Source organism: Ornithorhynchus anatinus, chromosome 8, assembly GCF_004115215.2.
Source record: "Ornithorhynchus anatinus isolate Pmale09 chromosome 8, mOrnAna1.pri.v4, whole genome shotgun sequence".
Taxonomy (NCBI): domain Eukaryota; kingdom Metazoa; phylum Chordata; class Mammalia; order Monotremata; family Ornithorhynchidae; genus Ornithorhynchus; species Ornithorhynchus anatinus.
The window spans coordinates 64,090,518-64,109,620 of NC_041735.1; the positions used below are offsets into that span (position 1 = coordinate 64,090,518).

Below are 19,103 nucleotides of genomic sequence, written 5' to 3' on the forward strand. Positions count from 1 at the left end.
AGGAAGGGAGGTCAGAGAGAAGGCTGACACAGTAGTCTAGCCGGGATATAACGAGGGCCCGTAATAGTAAGGTAGCCGTTTGGGTGGAGAGGAAAGGGCGGATCTTGGCGATATTGTAGAGGTGAAACCGGCAGGTCTTGGTAACGGATAGGATGTGTGGGGTGAACGAGAGGGACGTGTCAAGGATGACACTGAGATCGCGGGCCTGCGGGACGGGAAGGATGGTCGTGCCATCGACGGTGATGGAGAAGTCTGGGAGCGGACCGGGCTTGGGAGGGAAGATGAGGAGCTCAGTCTTGCTCATGTTGAGTTTTAGGTGGCGGGCCGACATCCAGGTGGAGACGTCCCGGAGGCAGGAGGAGATGCGAGCCCGAAGGGAGGGGGAGAGGACAGGGGCGGAGATGTAGATCTGCGTGTCATCTGCGTAGAGATGGTAGTCAAAGCCGTGAGAGCGGATGAGTTCACCGAGGGAAGTAAAGTTGATTTCAATTTAAATGGAGTGTAGAATATCATCTACTATACACTATTTCTGATTGAGACTACCATGAGGGAGCAAGAGATGAGTGTAATAAGAGAAACATTTAGAAGGGGGATGAAAAATCATCGCAGTGGAAACCAAAGGTAATAGGATGAAAGATAGAACACTGATGATTGGACTTAGAACAGTCTCAGAGGCACAGAAAAGAACAAAAAAACCAAGAAGTTGAGAAAAAGGCTTTGCTATATCTAGCCATACTCAGCAATTTAGAGAGAAAAGGGAGGTTTCACTAAATACTGAGCAATTGTTAAGCCCAGGTTTCAGCAAAAGCTGTGACAGGGGAGTAAAGCCAGTTAACTCCTCTTTACCTAAACCATAATGGTACAACTTTTAAATTTTGGAGAAACAGAGGAATGTTGGACAAATCATGGATGCCCTCTTTCAGGTCAGAATCTTTAATTATATAAAGGTGAAAAAAAATCCCTTCTCATATGAAGAGGGACTTTTTTTTTTTTTAATGGTTTGCTTAATCCCTGAAAACTAGTGCATTAAACAAACTAATACACCTGAGTTGACCTGTTCATTTGCAACTCATTCATTCAATAGTATTTATTGGGCACTATGTGCAGAACACTGTACTAAGCGCTCTTGGAATGTACAAATCGGCAACAGATGGAGACAGTCTCTGCCCTTTGACGGGTTTACAGTCTAATCAGGGGAGACAGGCAGACAAGAACAGTGGCAATAAATAGAGTCAAGGGGAAGAACATCTCATAAAAACAATGGCAAATAAATGGAATCAGGGTGATGCACATCTCATTAAACAAAATAAACAAAATAAATAGGATGATAAAGATATATACAGTTGAGCGGATGAGTACAGTGCTGAGGGGGTGGGACAGGATGGGGGAGGAGGAGAGGGAAAGGGGGAGAAGAGGGTTTAGCTGCGGAGAGGTGAAGGGGGGGTAGAGAGAGCAGAGGAAAAAAGGGGGGAGCTCAGTCTTGGAAGGCCTCTTGGAGGAGGTGAGCTTTAAGTAGGGGTTTGAAGAGGGGAAGAGAATTAGACTGACGGTACTCATGGAAACCACATTTACAGAATAGGGTGTTGAAAGCACTGAACCCGTTGGGCTGTTATTAACACTCGAATTCCTGCCATCTCTCACAAAACAGTTAGTTTGGCCAACTCTACTTGTAAATATTCATTCATTCATTCAATAGTATTAATTGAGTGCTTACTATGTGCAGAGCATTGTACTAAGCGCTTGTAATGTACAAATTGGCAACAGAGACAGTCCCTGCCCTTTGACGGGCTTACAGTCTAATCGGGGGAGACAGGCAGACAAGAACAATGGCAATAAATAGCAGCGTGGCTCAGTGGAAAGAGCCCGAGCTTCGGAGGCAGAGGTCATGGGTTCTAATCCCAACTATGCCACTTGTCAGCTGTGTGACTGTGGGCAAGTCACTTAACTTCTCTGTGCCTCAGTTACCGCATCTGTAAAATGGGGATTAACTGTGAGCCTCACGTGGGACAACCTGATTACCCTGTATCTATCCCAGTGCTTAGAACAGTGCTCTGCACATAGTAAGCGCTTAACAAATACCAACATTATTATTAAATATTGTTGTATCTATCTCCCTGGTGGGCAAGGAACAAGTCATATCCTTCTGTTATTCTATCTCAAGTACTCAGTATAGAGCAGTGTCCCCAGTGGATGCCCAGTGAAGACCATTATTACTATGAATCAAGACCAACATTTAGTGAAGCAGTGTGGCTTAGAGAATAGAACACGGGCCTGGGAGTCAGAAGTACCTAGGTTCCAATGCGACTCCACCACCTGTCTGCTGTGTGACCTTGGGCAGGTCACTTGACTTCTCTGGGCCTCAGTTATCTCATCTGTAATATGGGGATTAGGAGTGTGAACCCAATGTGGGACAAGGATTGTGTCCAATCTGATTAACTTGTATCTATCCCACTGCCTTAGACCAGTGCTTGGCACATGGAAAGTGCTTAACAAGTATAATAATAATGGTAATTATTATTATTATTTCTACCTTCCTCAAAGAAAAAGACTATGGGAGAGATCATAGAAATGGATAAGTTCCAATAGGGTATGCTTTCCACAAATCACATGCTGACCCTCTTCCCCTAAAACAACTCTGTGATTTCCATTCTTTTCATTTAAAATTTGCTCTTTTGGACTAGGTCAGTTTTGATTCCTAGTAGAGCAGCCTAGATCTTCAGGTGCTTCAGGGGATCATATATCAAGGCTATGGGCTGACTGAAGCCTCTCATAATTTAAATGACACTGACACATCAGTGGTAGAGTTAATATTACTGTAAGATCCTTAGTTTAAAAGAATGCACATATTTTTTCTCTTGGGTTCTGTGTCATTTTCGAACAGGTCATTTTGCACTCAGGTTGTTACTAAAATAGAGCTTGATTCCTCTTATTAGCTAGGGAGTGGAGATTTCATTCACGATGGTCTCTATAAATATTCACAGAATTTAAAGCAGTTAGTAGATAAAAAAAATAGCCAGAGGAATTCAGACTGCTTATTTTTTTTTTTATACTTGCTGATATCCCAAGGGGTGGGGGAAAAAAAAAGAGGTAAAGGACACATAAAACCTGGACCAAAGGAGGATGTAACTTTTTCTGTTCTCCCCTGGGCTGAATCTCAGCTGAAATAACTGACAGTTTTTGGACTTGCAGGAGGAAATGATGAGTTAGGGTAAGTATCCAGATGTATGCAAGCCAGATGTCTATGGTTTCACTCTGGAAGACAGGAAAGTAATACCTGTGTCTTTGGAGAGGAAGTTGTAAATAAGGAAACACACAAACCCTTTATCTCTTGTTTTTAAAATTTCATCTTGCAGAAGTATCATTCCACTTTCAACTTTGTGTGTTATTCCCAGTGACTGAATACTCCAGAAAGATCGTAGAAAGTAATACCAGCTCTGTAAGAAAAATTCAACACCCAGTGCATACAGTTTTTAATCCACCAGGGAGCCAGTTTACAGAACTGGTGTGCCTTCTCTTCAGTATCCTATTCCCATGCTCCACCTCATTTATTTTTCACACAGAATACACACTAACATTTTTCCCTCTCACCCACCTGCACCTGAAATAGTTCTTTTCTCTCTATTTCTTTTGAACTGATCTGTATTTTCTCACAGTCCGCTTAGGAGAACTAAGCTTGCTTCTTGCTATTAATGCAGAAGTCTGGAAGGAAAACCTTCTCTAACCTTTAACTGCTTGGACTCCTGAGCCACATCTAGTAAGAGTCACCTCCTCTGGCAGGCTTTGCCTCCCAAACTTGAAATAACAGCTGGATGGTACATGATAGAGAACTGGACCTTTTCAGTTCTAAGTCAGTGTTTCCTTCATTTCCAGATAAGACATGGTACAAAGAAATTGGAGTTTTTATAGACATACTATTTATTCAAGGAATTAAAACTAATCACATCAGTGGTATGTATTGAGTGTTTTCTCTGTGCAGAGCACAGTACTAAGCTGCATGAAATGCCACACTCTATGCTCAACATGACTTCCAAACCTTGCTGCCTCTTGGAAGCAAAAACATCAATTCATGGGAATGACACGAAGGCACAGCCTAACCCGGGGAATTTTAGAGGGGCGCAGGGACTTGGAGTTGACATTTATTTGGCTGGGTGCCAACACGCAGCTGAGTTTAGGAGAAGGAAGGAGCTTTGTGGATTGCCTGTTATCCCAAACCACATGGAGAGGAGGGAGAGGGGAAAGGAGGGAGGGAGGGAAGGAGAGAGAAAAAGAGAGAAAGAGGTGGGGGGGGGGGGAGACTGCTAGAGATAAATTCACAAAGAGAAATAGAGAAAGAGACCGAAGGGGGAGAAGGAGAAAGAGAGAGAGATAGAGAGAAAGCGAGTAGGGCGAAATAAAAAAAACAGAGAGAAAGAGACACAGAGGGAATGGGAGAGAAAAGGAGATGGAGAGAGAGAAAAGGAGGTGGAAAAAGAAAGATGTGGAGAGAGAAAACAGATGGAGAGAAAAAGTGAGAGACTGAGAGAAAGAGAAAGACACCGAGAAAGACAGAAAAAGAAAGGGGGCGGGGGTGTTAACTAGAGAGAACACAATGGGCTGGCTAGGAACACTGGCCCCAGCTCTATCCAAGAGGCATGTCCTTATAAAGCAAAGCAAGACAGCATTCTCCCCTCCAGGGCCTTTGCCCAATCTCTCTGGAGAATAAATGGATGGAAAAGGATTCCTTGTAAAGAGCCACATTATTTCCTCTTCCTACTGAGCAGGGACTTACTGAGTCAGGCACTATTTCCTTAGGGTTTCATTATCTCCAGTGACTATTGGACAGGTGGTGGCAGGAAGCAGTGGGTGGAGGAAGTCCAAGAGAGAATACAGAGCTCTGGAGCAGGCACTGGGGGAATCAAGGAGTTCTCTGAAAGGCATTGCATCCTCCAAAGCCCAAATTCAAGTCTCCAACTGAATTGTTTTTCTTCCTCCCTTCTTTCCATTGGTGCAGAAAGCTGATGAGTCTTCCGGAAAAGGTCATCTCACATGGTAACCAGCATTCGTGAAGGCCGTAAATGACCTCAGTTTCCTAAACCTGTGCATTTTGTTTCTGTGCAAATGTATTCTTGAGTTCTTATCTCCAGGATTATTAAATTATAATGAAGATTGAGAGAGCTTACATTTTCATTGTACTGGTTTAGAGTTGAGAATCTTTTTAATCTTGTCACCCCGCCCATCTGATCCCAAATTTCTAATTCTTTGTATTAAAATTAAAATTCTTTGACTGTATCAGTTTTTCAGACTGTGAGCCCATTGTTGGGCAGGGATTGTCTCTATCTGTTGCTGAATTGTACATTCCAAACATGTAGTATAGTGCTCTGCACACAGTACGTGCTCAATAAATACGATTGAGTGAATTAAAAAAAAACCGCACACGGGCTAATAATTAACATTTCTATTTCAGTGGAATATTCTGTTCATTCAGTTGCTATATATTCAGCTCAATAAATACCACTGGTTGATCGGTTGATTGATTTTGAAACTTCCGGCTGGTCACCCATATAGCCTCCAGAAGTTCAAAGGGCAGTTTATCAATCAGTAGTATTTATTGAGTGCTTACTCTGTGCAGAGGGTTATACATTATGTGCCATCAAAGATTCCTCAAATTTGACAATATGCTTATACTGATAAAAGATAAGGAAAGTCAACTGGAAGAGATAAATAGGATTCGTCTAAGAGCTATACAGCATATAAACACTCTCCAAGTCCAAATGCCAACCAGCTTCTTTGTGTGTGTGCACAAATAAATTTATCTGTTCATTCATTCAATCATATTTATTGAATGCTTACTTTGTGCAGAGCACTGAACTAAGTGCTTGGAAAGTATAATTTGACAACTGAGACAATCTCTACCCAACAACTGGCTCACAGTCTAGGATGTATCTTCTTGTCTTTGTAGAGGGAACATCAAAGGTTTTGATTCCTATCACTAAATAAATGTATGCAGAACATTGTACTAAGCACTTTGGGGTGCACAGTGTAAAATTTGGTAAAACTGTCCTCTGTCCACAAGGAGTTTACTGCTTCTAGATCAATCGTATGAAATATGAATGGGCTCCTTATTTTCTTAAATACCAAGAGGGCTTTGATAATGATATTTAAAATGCTTACTATGTGCTAAACAATTGGTCAAACAATAGAATTGAATAAGTCCTTTGTGCTGAGCACTTTACTAAGCATTTTGGAGAGTATGTTATAAGATAAAGATGTTAGAGCTTAAAATCTACTGGAGGAGACAGACATTTAAAAAAAAAACGCACATAGGGAGAAGCAAGATAGTCTAAAAAGACACATAAGTGTTATAATGGAGATTTTGCTGGAATCTAAGCATTGAGCTAAATACTGCAGTAGATTAATTAGATCCTACAAAGTAAGGAAAGAGAGCACGTATTTGCTCCCTATTGTACAGGTGAGAAAACTGAGGCACAAGGAAATTAAGTCACTTACTCAACATTACACAAAAAGCAAATGGCAAAGTTAGGATTAATAATAATAATGTTGGTATTTGTTAAGTGCTTACTCTGTGCAGAACACTGTTCTAAGTGCTGGGGGAGATACAGGGTGATCAGGTTGTCCCACGTGAGGCTCACAGTTAATCCCCATTTTACAGATGAGGGAACTGAGGCACAGAGAAGTGAAGTGACTTGCCCACAGTCACACAGCTGACGAGTCGCAGAGTGGGATTTGAACCCATGACCTCTGACTCCCAAGCCTGGACTCTTTCTACTGAGCCACGAGAGCCCTAGTCTTCTGATACCTCGTTCCATGCTCTTTGCTCTATGACAGATAATAAGGATACTTATAAAGTTTTGTATTCTGGAAATGTGATGTCTAATATGTAATGAAGAGAATGTCTTCCTGCCCCAGAAGCCTTTGGCCAATTAGTTTACCTTCTTAGAGTTAGTAACCTCCATATGAAAGGCTGAAATAATAATAATAATAATAATAATAATGATGATAATAACAAGAATAGAGAAGCAGTGTGGTTTATTGGAAAGAGCACAGGCTTGGGAGTCAGAGGTGGTGAGTTCTACAGCGGGTTCTGCCACTTGTCAGCTGTGTGACTTTGGACAAGTCACAACTTCTCTGGGCTTCAGTTACCTCATTTGTAAAATGGGGATTAAGACAGTGAGCCCTGAGTGGGACAACCTGATTACCTTGTTTTTGCCCCAGCGCTTGACACAGAGTAAGTCCTTAAGCACATATATGCCAGCACTGTAACCATTTCTTACCTACAGTACTATTTTTCAGCTTTTCCTGATGAATTGCTACACTTTTTCAAAAATTTCAGGGTCCCAAGAGCCAATTGTAACATTACTCACTGAGAAAATACTGGGAATAAATGAACATATTTGGACATAAAACAACTTGAGAAATATTGTCTGAGATTATTTCTTAGGGGTGAACCAAAGGAATGTTGGCACTTAGTGTAACCCCCGATCTAGAATTCAGTGAGAAACAAGAGCTGAAGAAGTTGAAGCAACCAATTCTTGAGCTTGTGCTGGGAACTCCACATTATTGTCTGTTATGGGTGTGTATTATTGGTATGTTTTATTCTTCCTTGGAAAAGGTGTGTCAGAACCCATTACTGTTGATCTAAAAAGAATCACACCTATCCACATTTACTAACTTCATTACTGTAATCTTGGAATTCACTGAATTCCAAAGCACTCTGTGCAAAAGCTCCAAGCTAGACACTGGAGTATGTGGAGGATATTCAGCTTGGAGAATAATCAGATTGGATACAATCCCTGTGCCATAGAGGGCTCACAGTCTAGGCAATAGAGGAAGGATGTATCAGATCTCTATTTTACATATAAGGAGCCCAAGGGCCAGAAACGTCAAGTGCCTTGCCCAAGACCACACATTCATTCAATAGTATTTATTGAGTGATTATTTTGTGCAGAGCACTGTATTAAGAGCTTGGAATGTACAATTCAGCAACAGATAGAGACAGTCCCTGCCCAGTGATGGGCTCACAGTCTAATCAGGGGAGACAGCAGAGCAAAATAGAACAAAACAAAAACAAGAAAACACAATCAAAATAAATAGAATCAAGGGGATGTACACCTCATTAACAAAATAAATATGATAATAAATAATATATACAAATGAGCACAGTGCTGAGGGGAAGGGATGAGGGAAGGGGAGGAGGAGAGGGTCAGGGGAGCAGAGGGAAAGGGGGCTCAGCTGAGGGGAGGGGAAGGGAAAGGAGGAGGAGCAGAGAGCAAGTAGCTGGCACAATTGGGGCCAAATCTGGGTCTCTTGACTGAGTTTCTTTAATTATCAATTCTCTAGGTAAAACATAAATCCAACAAGGAGATACCTATAATTTGGGGATCTTGCCATATCCCCTCATTCATATCTAAAAGACACTTCTTGAGGCCGAACGGATGCCCAATATTTTGAGGAGAGTCAGAGATGCAGTTCAATACTATTATATGACAGGATAGTGGAGAGTCCTATTGTTATGAATCCATAATCTGTTACGTGGGGCAGAATGATCCAGTGAATAAAAACTAATGATAGTCATAGATACATGGAGGAAATAGATCATGATGCTTGTCCCAGTCTACATTGTCCTACTTAGCATTTATTATATCCCGGGACACAGATAAATCCCACAATGACTGGAGCTACAGCTTTAGAATGATTCCTATGTTTGGTAGGTTAGCAATTTAAAAATCTTTAGCAGTTTAAAACTCTGGGTTATTAAAAATCTGGCAGGGGAAGATTAATAAAAAGGATCAGATAGTATTAGCATCTGGTTTGGTATAGATACTCCTGTTACCACTGATTGACTGATTCTTCATTCAAGGAGTTATATGAAGCTCTGGAAAGCTTTTGTATTGTTAGAAATTGTGACAACCATCGTGCCAATGGTAAATAAGACTTTAGAAAGCAGGTGGTTTGAAAGCTATTGAAATAGTACTTGGACTCGTTCCCACTGGGTGAAATTCAAGAAGGTTGTAAAATCAAAGCAGTTTGTGGTGTCTGGCATTTCCTCTCCTAATTCTCTAAAGTTCTATAACATAGTTCTCAGAGCCAATTTACAACAGTTTAAAGTTCAGTTTCAAATAAGGGATAGTGACAGTGTTGCAGTTGATTCCCTGTACAAAATGAAAGCACACCTGATACAATGTCGGATCCTCTGATCTCACTTGAAACAAGCTTGTGGAACAGGAACGGTATATCATTATAATCAGTTCTCAGGCACTTAATGGCACTGATTTCTCCATATTCTGCCACTGGACCCAAATCATATTTTACTCTAAAACACTGCATTGTTCTGAAAGTAATGTCTACATGGGATTCAGCCTGGTAAAGGTTGGGAACTTGGGATAGTTGTTGAGATTTCCCTGCAATTTTCCTCATATACCTAGTTGTCCTTTAATTCGAAGATGACACCACTGATGGTGATATTTATCTTTGAGTGCATATGTGGCTGAAAAGAAAATCACAGTCCCAGCCACTGTGCTCGACCATGAGTCCGTTGTGGGCAGGGATTGTCCATCTCTGTTGTACTGTACTTCCCAAGTACTTAGTACAGTGCTCTGCACACAGTAAATGCTCAGAAAATATGATGGAATCAATGAATAAAAAGGCTATCGCTACTTGTACTGCTATTTTAAAGTTCGCAGTGCCAATCACTTTTTTCTCTTTTTCCTCCTTGTTTCTAGTTCCTCATGAACCACTCCTTTCTTGATAGCAGGGAACCATGCTGATCCATCCTCAGCAATTGACTCCCAGTTTTCAGCTGTGAAGTGGCATTGTCTGAGGTTTTGTTTCATCATGTCCTTAGAATATTTTCTCTGCTCTCCTGGGCTTTGATATTCCAATTTCAGGTTTCTATCCAGCAGCACTTTGGGTATCCTGCTGACGTTTGTTGTCCTCACACATCTCTCTCAGCATAGCTATGTTCAAGTGAGCACAACTTAAATACTATGAGACTGCATTTCTGAATTTCATCATTTGTGATCTTGTTTTGCCATTTGCTATTAAGTATGGCCCCTAAATGACACTGCAGGGAACAGCTGAAGGAACCAGATATGATGCTTGTATGGGGTCCAAGTCTCACAGTCATACAGAAGATTAGAAGACTACAGCTTTTTACACTTTGATCTTACTGCCATACTATTTAATAGTCTCTCAAAAGATGCCCTGGGCTTCTTAATTTGGTTTTCTACTTCCTTATTATTGCTGTGTTGTCGTTCAGGAGGCTGCCTGGGTAACATTTTTTTTTGCGGGGATATTTGTCAAGTACTTACTCCGTACCAGGCACTCTCCTAAGAACTGGGTTAGAAACCCGCTCTTGACCCCACTTCCTCCTCCAGTTATCGCCCTATCTCCCTACTACCCTTCCTTTCCAAAATCCTAGAACGAGTCGTCTACAATCGCCGCTTAGAATTCCTTAACTCCCATTCTCTCCTAGACCCCCTCCAATCTGGCTTCCATCCCCTACACTCTACTGAGACTGCTCTCTCTAAGGTCACCCATGACCAGCTTCTTGCCAAATCCAATGGCTCCCGCTCCATTCTGATCCTCCTTGACCTCTCTGCTGCCTGTGACACTGTTGACCATCCCCTCCTCCTCCATACCTTATCTCACCTTGGCTTCACGGACTCCGTCCTCTCCCGGTTCTCCTCTTACCTCTCTGGCCGGTCATTCTCGGTCTCCTTCGCTGGCGCCTCCTCCCCCTCCCATCCTTTAACTGTTGGAGTTCCTCAAGGGTCAGTTCTCGGCCCTCTTCTGTTCTCCATTTACACTCACTCCCTCGGTGAACTCATCCACTCTCACGGCTTCGACTACCATCTCTACGCGGATGACACGCAGATCTACATCTCCGCCCCTGTCCTCTTCCTCTCCCTTCAGGCTCGCATCTCCTCCCGCCTCCGGGACGTCTCCACCTGGATGTCGGCCCGCCACCTAAAACTCAACATGAGCGAGACTGAGCTCCTCATCTTCCCTCCCAAACCCGGTCCTCTCCCAGACTTCTCTATCACAGTGGATGGCACGACCATCTTTCCCGTCTCTCGGGCCCGCAATCTCGGTGTCATCCTTGACTCTTCTCTCTCGTTCACCCCACACATCCTATCCGTTACCAAGACCTGCCGGTTTCACCTCTACGATATTGCCAAGATCCGCCCTTTCCTCTCCACCCAAATGGCTACCTTACTGTTACGGGCTCTCGTTATATCCCGGCTAGACTACTGTGTCAGCCTTCTCTCTGACCTCCCTTCCTCCTCTCTCGCCCCGCTCCGGTCTATTCTTCACTCCGCCGCCCTGCTCATCTTCCCGCAGAAACGATCTGGGCATGTCACTCCCCTTCTTAAACAACTCCAGTGGTTGCCTATCGACCTCCGCTCCAAACAAAAACTCCTCACTCTAGGCTTCAAGGCTCTCCGTCACCTTGCCCCTGCCTACCTCTCCTCCCTTCTCTCTTTCTACCGCCCACCCGGCACGCTCCGCTCCTCTGCCGCCCACCTCCTCACCGTCCCTCGGTCTCGCCTATCCCGCCGTCGACCCCCGGGTCACGTCCTCCCGCGGTCCTGAAACGCCCTCCCTCCTCATGTCCTCCAAACTAATTCTCTTCTCCTCTTCAAAACAATACTTAAAACTCACCTCCTCCAAGAGGCTTTCCCAGACTGAGCTCCCCTTCTCCCTCTACCACCCCCCTTCACCTCTCCGCAGCTTAACCCTCTTTTCCCCCCATTTCCCTCTGCTCCTCCCCCTCTCCCTTCCCATCCCCTCAGCACCGTACTCGTCCGCTCAACTGTGTATATTTTCATTACCCTATTTATTTTGTTAATGAAATGTACATCGCCTTGATTCTATTTAGTCGCCATTGTTTTTACAAGATGTTCTTCCCCTCGACTCTATTTATCGCCATTGTTTTTGTCTGTCCGTCTCCCCCGATTAGACTGTAAGCCCGTCAAACGGCAGGGACTGTCTCTATCTGTTGCCGACCTGTTCATTCGAAGCGCTTAGTACAGTGCTCTGCACATAGTAAGCGCTCAATAAATACTATTGAATGAATGAATAAAAGCTAATCAGGTAGGACACAGTCCCTGTCCCACATTGTGCTCATAGATTTAATCCCCATTTACAGATAAGGTAACTGAGGAACAGAGAAGAGAAGTGACTTGCCCAGGGTCACACAGAAAACAAGTGGCAGAGTTGGAATTAGAACCCAGGTTCTTCTGACTTTTATGCCCAGGTTTATCCATTAAGCCACATTATTTCTCAGGCCATGTTGCTTCTCAATTTCATCACAGTACTTAGCTCTGGACTACCAATATGAACTTCTGGTTATATGTATGACTTCCCTTGTATAGATTAATACATCACCTCATTTTATTTAAAGGTATTGTCTGTTCTTAGTGGCAGGCTGATTCAGCGATGAGGTTTAAAATAATTTGCATGGCTTCTTGACTGCAGATATCTTGGGCGCAATCAGCTGCAGAGAGTAATGATAATAATAATAATGATGATGCTTACTATGTGCCAAGCACTGTTCTAAATGCTGGGATAGATTCAAGGTAGTAAGGTTGTCCCACATGAGGGTCAGTCTTAATCCCCATTTTACAGATGAGGTAACTGAGGCACAGAGAGGTTAAGTGACTTGCCCAAAGTTACACAGCTGATAAGTGGTGGAACCAGGATTAGACCCCACTACCTCTGACTCCCAAGCCCGGGGTCTTTCCACTAAACCATGCCGTCTGCCTTGGGTCTGGCACTTCTCCTCCAAGAGGTCATCCCCCACTAAGACCTCATGTCCTCTTCTCTTACTCCCTTCTACGTCCCTCTTGCATTCAAATTTACACCCTTTATTCACCCCCAAACTCTTATTATATACACATCCATAATTGACTTACATCTATATGAATGTCTATCTCCCACTTTAGACTATGAGCTCATCATAGGCAGGGAATGTGTCTGCCAACTCTGCTGTATTTAATAATGATAATAATGATAATGATATGTTAAGTGCTTAATTATGTGCCAGTACTGTACTAAGTGCTGGAATGGATACAAGCAGATCACGTTGGACACAGTCCCTGTCCCCTGTGGGGCTCACAGTCTCAATCCCCATTTTACAAATGAGGTAACTGAGGCACAGAGAAGTGAAGTGACTTACCTAAGGTCACACAGCAACCAAGCAGTGGAGCCGAGATTAGAACCCATGACCTTCTGAGTCCCAGGCCCAGTCCCATGCTCTATCCACTACACCATACAACAAGTGCTTAAGATAGTGCTCTGCATACTGTAAGGGCTCAATATGACTATTAAATTAGTCTCTCCCATTTAAGTACTAATTAGCAATTGTAAGCTCCAATTCCATTGTATTAATAATGTTGGTATTTGTTAAGCGCTTACTATGTGCCGAGCACTGTTCTAAGCGCTGGGGTAGATACAGGGTAATCAGGTTGTCCCACGTGAGGCTCACAGTTAATCCCCATTTTTACAGATGAGGTAACTGAGGCACAGAGAAGTTAAGTGACTTGCCCACAGTCACACAGCTGCCCAGTGGCAGAGCTGGGATTCAAACTCATGACCTCTGAGTCCCAAGCCCGTGTTCTTTCCACTGAGTCTTGCTGCTTCTCTAAGGATCTGTTCCCTTTGTACATTTCCTATTCTCCCCACTTTCAGTCCCGTGGTATTTGCATTCTATATATTCATATCTGTCTCCCCCTCTAGACTGTAAGCACAATGTGGGCAGAGAATTTGCCTACCAAGTCTGTGGTTTTCAACTCTCCCACATGCTTATTACTATACTCTGCACAGAGTAAGCATTCAAAACTATTACTGATTGACTGATTGATCAGTACAGAGATTTGCATACAGAAAGTGTATCAATACATACTACTGATTGGGACTGTGCTGTGCGAACTTCACTTTCAGCAGTATCTTCGAAAACAATGGACAACTATAGATATATATTGTTTGATCAATCCCTCCTCTCAGTAACTGGTAATTGTTATCAACAAGGTCTATTTATCGAGTCCAAAAACCCACTCTGCTATAGATTGTCTGTGTGAATTTCAGTGATTTACTTATCCTCTCTGTGACTTCTCTCTCCTTCCTCCTCCCTAGTCCTCCATTTACTCAACTCAGTCAAATATCTTGGCAACCTTGCACAACTGGTGGGGGGAGGAAATGGCATTGTGAGGCTTGATGAGATACCTTTGGTAAAATACTTCTAGTTTGTGCCATATGAATAAACAGCCATTTGGGGAAAACTTGTTAGAGGAGTAAGCCACAAATTAAGGTTCAGAACTACAATCACACCACATTGTGTAAAATCAGATATTAATGGATAATTAAGGACGAATTATTGTATGCCACTTCAACGACCAAACGTAATGAATTCTCAATCCCATAGAGAATCTGTAGTCTATCACAATTCAGACTGTGATAAGTCTGTCTCAATTCAGCCTTAAAGCCCAATCTCTGCAGATCAGACTACCTACTTTTTTTTATGACTCACCATTTCTCAACTGAATTATTTGGCTGCCTAACTAAATTAGAAATGTGCCAAATTTGTAGGTAGACACTCAGTTCTGTATTGCAGATCGCACAAAAACTATTAAACCTTTAAAAACCTTTTAAAGAGTCATTATCCAGCTCATCTGCCAATACTTCTCGTTTAGCTTTCCTTCCTGACAACTTTAATACCAAGGCTCCTTTAGTATTGTATATTTCCTCTCTCATCTGTACAATTAATAATTTAACTAAGAAAAATATTGCTGCAAATTACTAGAAGGTGAGGGTTAGCTAAAAGAGAAAAAGTTACACAAAGGACTCTTTCATTCTTCCAAGAAGCTACTAAAACATCACTTGAAGAGCTCACTTATAAAATAGGAAAATAAAAATTCCAAGGTCACAGACTCTCATTTCATAATGTAGCATTTCCCCAGAATTGACAGGGAAAGAAAATTGAAGTCTTCATTTATTTTTTTAAAGGTACATTAATACAGGGATTACCTTACAGTGAATAACAGTTCATAAAGAAGTTGTTTGCATTTACTCCTCTGGGCCAAGTCCTCCAAACTTAATAGTGTTACAAGCCCCCCACCGGTTTATACCAACTAGGACCCTCCTGGATCGATGTGGGGGAGCCTCAGTGACAGGTAGTAGAGTTCAAACCACACCTCTGCTCACCAAGGTTACCGTGGAAAGACTTTTACTTAGTTTTACCAACACGCAAGGGAGTGACACATACACACTCACTCCACTCAGGCTCCAGTACCAGTCTGTGGTCAAAAGATCCCTTTCTGCCAATGTTTCTTCTTTCTTCTTCCAAGTACTGATCTCCTACCACAGATACTTTTACTCTACATACTCTTGATTCAAAAATGTCTCCAGGTGCCCCTTTTTATCTACCTTAGGCTTGGCAGATGGGCTCTAAGTAGCAGTCATTGATTGGTCCAGGACCATTACAGGGTAGAACAGGGAGGGAAAACCCTGCCTCCCTCCCTGCTCCACCCCCGCAGGCCACAATCACCTGTTTCAGGTAGAGTCCATCAGTGGCTTCGCAAAGTCTGTTCCTTGATGTTGTTCAGGGGAATAACAGACAGTCTCTAACAAGGCAGCTTGTTGTGGGCTCACTACAGAGAACATATTTAACGTTTAGAGAAACAGCATGGCCAAATGGATAAGAGCACAGGTCTGGGTGTCAGGAGGACCAAGGTTCTAATCTCCGCCCTGCCACTTGTCTACTGTGTGACCTTGGAAAAGTCACTTCACTTCTCTGTGCCCCAGTTACCTCATCTGTAAAATGGGGATTGAGACTGTGAGCCCCACATGGGACAGGGACTGCGTCCAACCCAATCAGCTCGTATCTACCCCAGCATTTAATACAGTGCCAAGCACATAGTAAGCACTTAACAAATATCACACGCATTATCATCTTTTACCCCACCCTAGGGTTCGGCAAACCCTGCACCCGGTGTGAGGAGATTTCAAGGTAGAACCAAAAATTAATATCTGCTTTGTCACGAGGTAATGGTCGATCATTTATTTACAGAAAGTTGAAACCTTTTTGCCCCTGACGTTTTCCTGATTTTATGATCCAATCAGTTAATCATATTTATTGATTACTTACTGTGTACAGAGCACTGTATTAAGCACTTGGGAGAGTACAACATAGCAATAACAGTCCTATGTTATGTGTAGAACTCTGGGCTGCCAAGAAAAGTTGTTCAGAAACACCCTTGCTTTCCGTGGCACTACAATTCTTCCCAGACCTCTTAGTCATCCTTTTCCTTCTGAGAACCCTGAAAGAAGCCCATTCATCACAGTCTCTTGGTGTTTTGAAAAAATAATACCTAAGGTCCTGTCAACAAGGGCGCCTGCCTCACTTGAATCACAGGGAAAGCCATGAGAGGGAATATGGGAGATCCAGGCATATTTCTACCAGGGAATTCCAACCGGGGCCATTGTTAATCATTTTTACACTGGAATTGGCATCCTTCACTGGGGGCTGTTGGTCAGGGACGAAAGGTCCCAGAAAAGCATTAAAGGAGAGCAGTAGGAGGCCACTGATCCTCCTGGTAGTTCTTGTAGTCACAGTTGAAAAATGTGAAGGACACTGTGCTGATCATTGCACAATTAGTGACGCCCGCCCTGCTCCATTAGAAAATGATCATATCTCTTATGGCTTATTGGGCTCTTTCCTTCGGGACACTGGACAGGATGTTTTGTCTTCACCTCATTTAATACTAGAAAAGGAAAAGAGTTTCTTGCCAGAACAATTTTCCCTGTGTAGGTAATAAACTTGTATCTAAGAATGCAGTTGTTAGAAAGTGCTGTTATCTATTTCGAACTTACGGAAACACTTAATTCTCGGGCTGCAGTGACTAATGGTGAAATGCGGTGTAATTCCTCAGGAAGTGGATGACAGAAGCACGACACTGCCAAGTAAATCCACTCTGATCGGAGTGGAACAATGAACAGTGAAGGCACTTAAAATAATTGGACACTTAGAGGTCTGCTTCCAGAGAGTCGTAACGTTTTAGTGTGAGTTTTGAGGTTCTGAGGTTTAGATTCAGGATAGCAGCTTAAAATCTTTCCCCGCTGCGCAGTACTTCAGCGTCTAACAGAAAACCCCAAGAGTCTGACGCCTGAGCACTGAATCACTCTCAATGGGAGCTGCCCCTCCAAAGGAGAGGTGGTGTGGCCTAGTGAAAAGAGCATGGGTCTGGGAGTCAGGACACCGCCATTCTAAGCCTCATTCTGCCACTGATCTGCCACCAGTCACTAAATCCCTCTGTGCTTCAGCTTCCTCATCCGGAAAATGGGGATAAGATAGATTCCCCCTACCACTTAGAGTTTGCAACAGAGACTGTGTCTGATCTGGTTATCTCGTACCTACCGTCACACCTACGTATAGCACTTGGAACATGGTCAATGCATAAATAACACCATAATTGTAACTGCTATATTATAGCTTGTAATGCCTTCTCTTTTCCTCTCCTTACAGGGGATCCATCGTAGCGCTGGAAAAATCCAATGAAAATACAGTGGCTTGTTTACTTATTTCCCCTCACATTCTGTGATCCCACACAATACTTTGGAGATGGTTGTGGGCAGGGTACTCTGTTATATCGTACTCTCCCAAGCGCTTAGTTCTGTGCTCTGCCCACAGCAAGTGCTCAACAAATACCATTGATTGACTGATGGACTACGTACGTATGATGTACGTACTAAATATGATTAATATTACATATATAATGCAAGTACATTATATGTATAGTACATTACTCACATGTCCACATGAATATTAAGAACAATTATAAGTATTAATGGTGACAGGACATTAAATTAAATATCAACATATTATGATTGCTAGTATTAATGAGGTTTTAACATAAAAATCATGTTCCGATGAACAAGCTGGTCATTTAGTTTTGTAAAATGGTCCCGATCCAGCAAGCACAGATCTTCACCTAACCTAGCCATGGAAATCACACTGTTTAGCCCTCCAATCAATCAGTACCTTTTGAATGCCTTTCGGAAATCAGCAAAGGTCTCTCCACTAGTGTCCAGTAAACTCCTTGAAGGCAGATATTGTGATTACCTAATCCACTGTCTTATACTCTCCCAAGAACTTAGTACAGTGCTCTGAACATGGCAAGGGCTCAATAAATAACATTGCTTGATTGATATGATAGTATTTACTGAGCAGCTGCTTAGGTCAAAGAAAGCACAATTGCTTCAGTGATTCAGTTTGCGGTCAAGGAGCTAATAATAATAATATGTAATGTACTGGGGTAGATATAAGATAAACAGATGAGGGAAAAGAAGCACTGAGAAGTTGTGTGACTTGCTCAAGATCACACGGTAAGCAAGTGGCACAGCAGGGATTAGAGCCCAGGTACTCTGATTTCCAGGCCTAGGCTTTTTCCATTAGATTATGTTATGTCTCAAAAATGTTGCTAAAATGATAATATGGTATGATAATGTGGTCCTAGTTGCCAAATTTTCATTTCAAGGTAGGGGCTTTCTCACAGCATAGCAGGGAGGGGAGGAGAGAGGAGAAGAAAGGGTTGAGCTTCATTCTGTTAGTGAGATATTAGTAGGACCAACTGATTATTTTCCTCCTGAAAAATTGGTTGCTATTTATAATGAGCAGATTTTATATATATATTGGGGGTATTGACTTCCAGAAGCTTTGATTCCAAAGGGTGCAGAATCAAATGAATCGATTGAATCTCACAGTCTATTGCAATTGTTTTAAAAGCCTATATGAATGTATTCACACCCACCATGCAAGGGAAGACAAACTTGAAATATGCAGCTGAATTGTCAAGTAATGAAAATTCAGTGGATTAAGAGGCCTACATTTATAGGTACCAACCCCATGACCTTTGGGCCTAATCCTGCCCTGAATTTTGAGCCGGTCTTCTAGCTTCACTCACTGCAGGTTTCTGACAAGACTTGAGAGTTTACAATCAAGTCTAAAAAGTTCTGATTGACTGAAACAGAACAGGGGCCCTGTGGCCTGCTAGCTATTTGAAGCTTGTACTCTCCCTGTCCACATCGTCCCCTTTAATTCTGATGTT

At 42.6% G+C, this 19,103-nt stretch overlaps 1 protein-coding gene across 3 annotated transcripts in view; it reads left to right on the top strand.

Annotated features, from left to right (window-relative positions):
* Positions 1 to 19,103, top strand: part of AGMO (alkylglycerol monooxygenase) — a 342,244-nt gene that overhangs the window by 46,499 nt on the left and 276,642 nt on the right. The gene's annotated exons all lie outside the window — the stretch shown is intronic.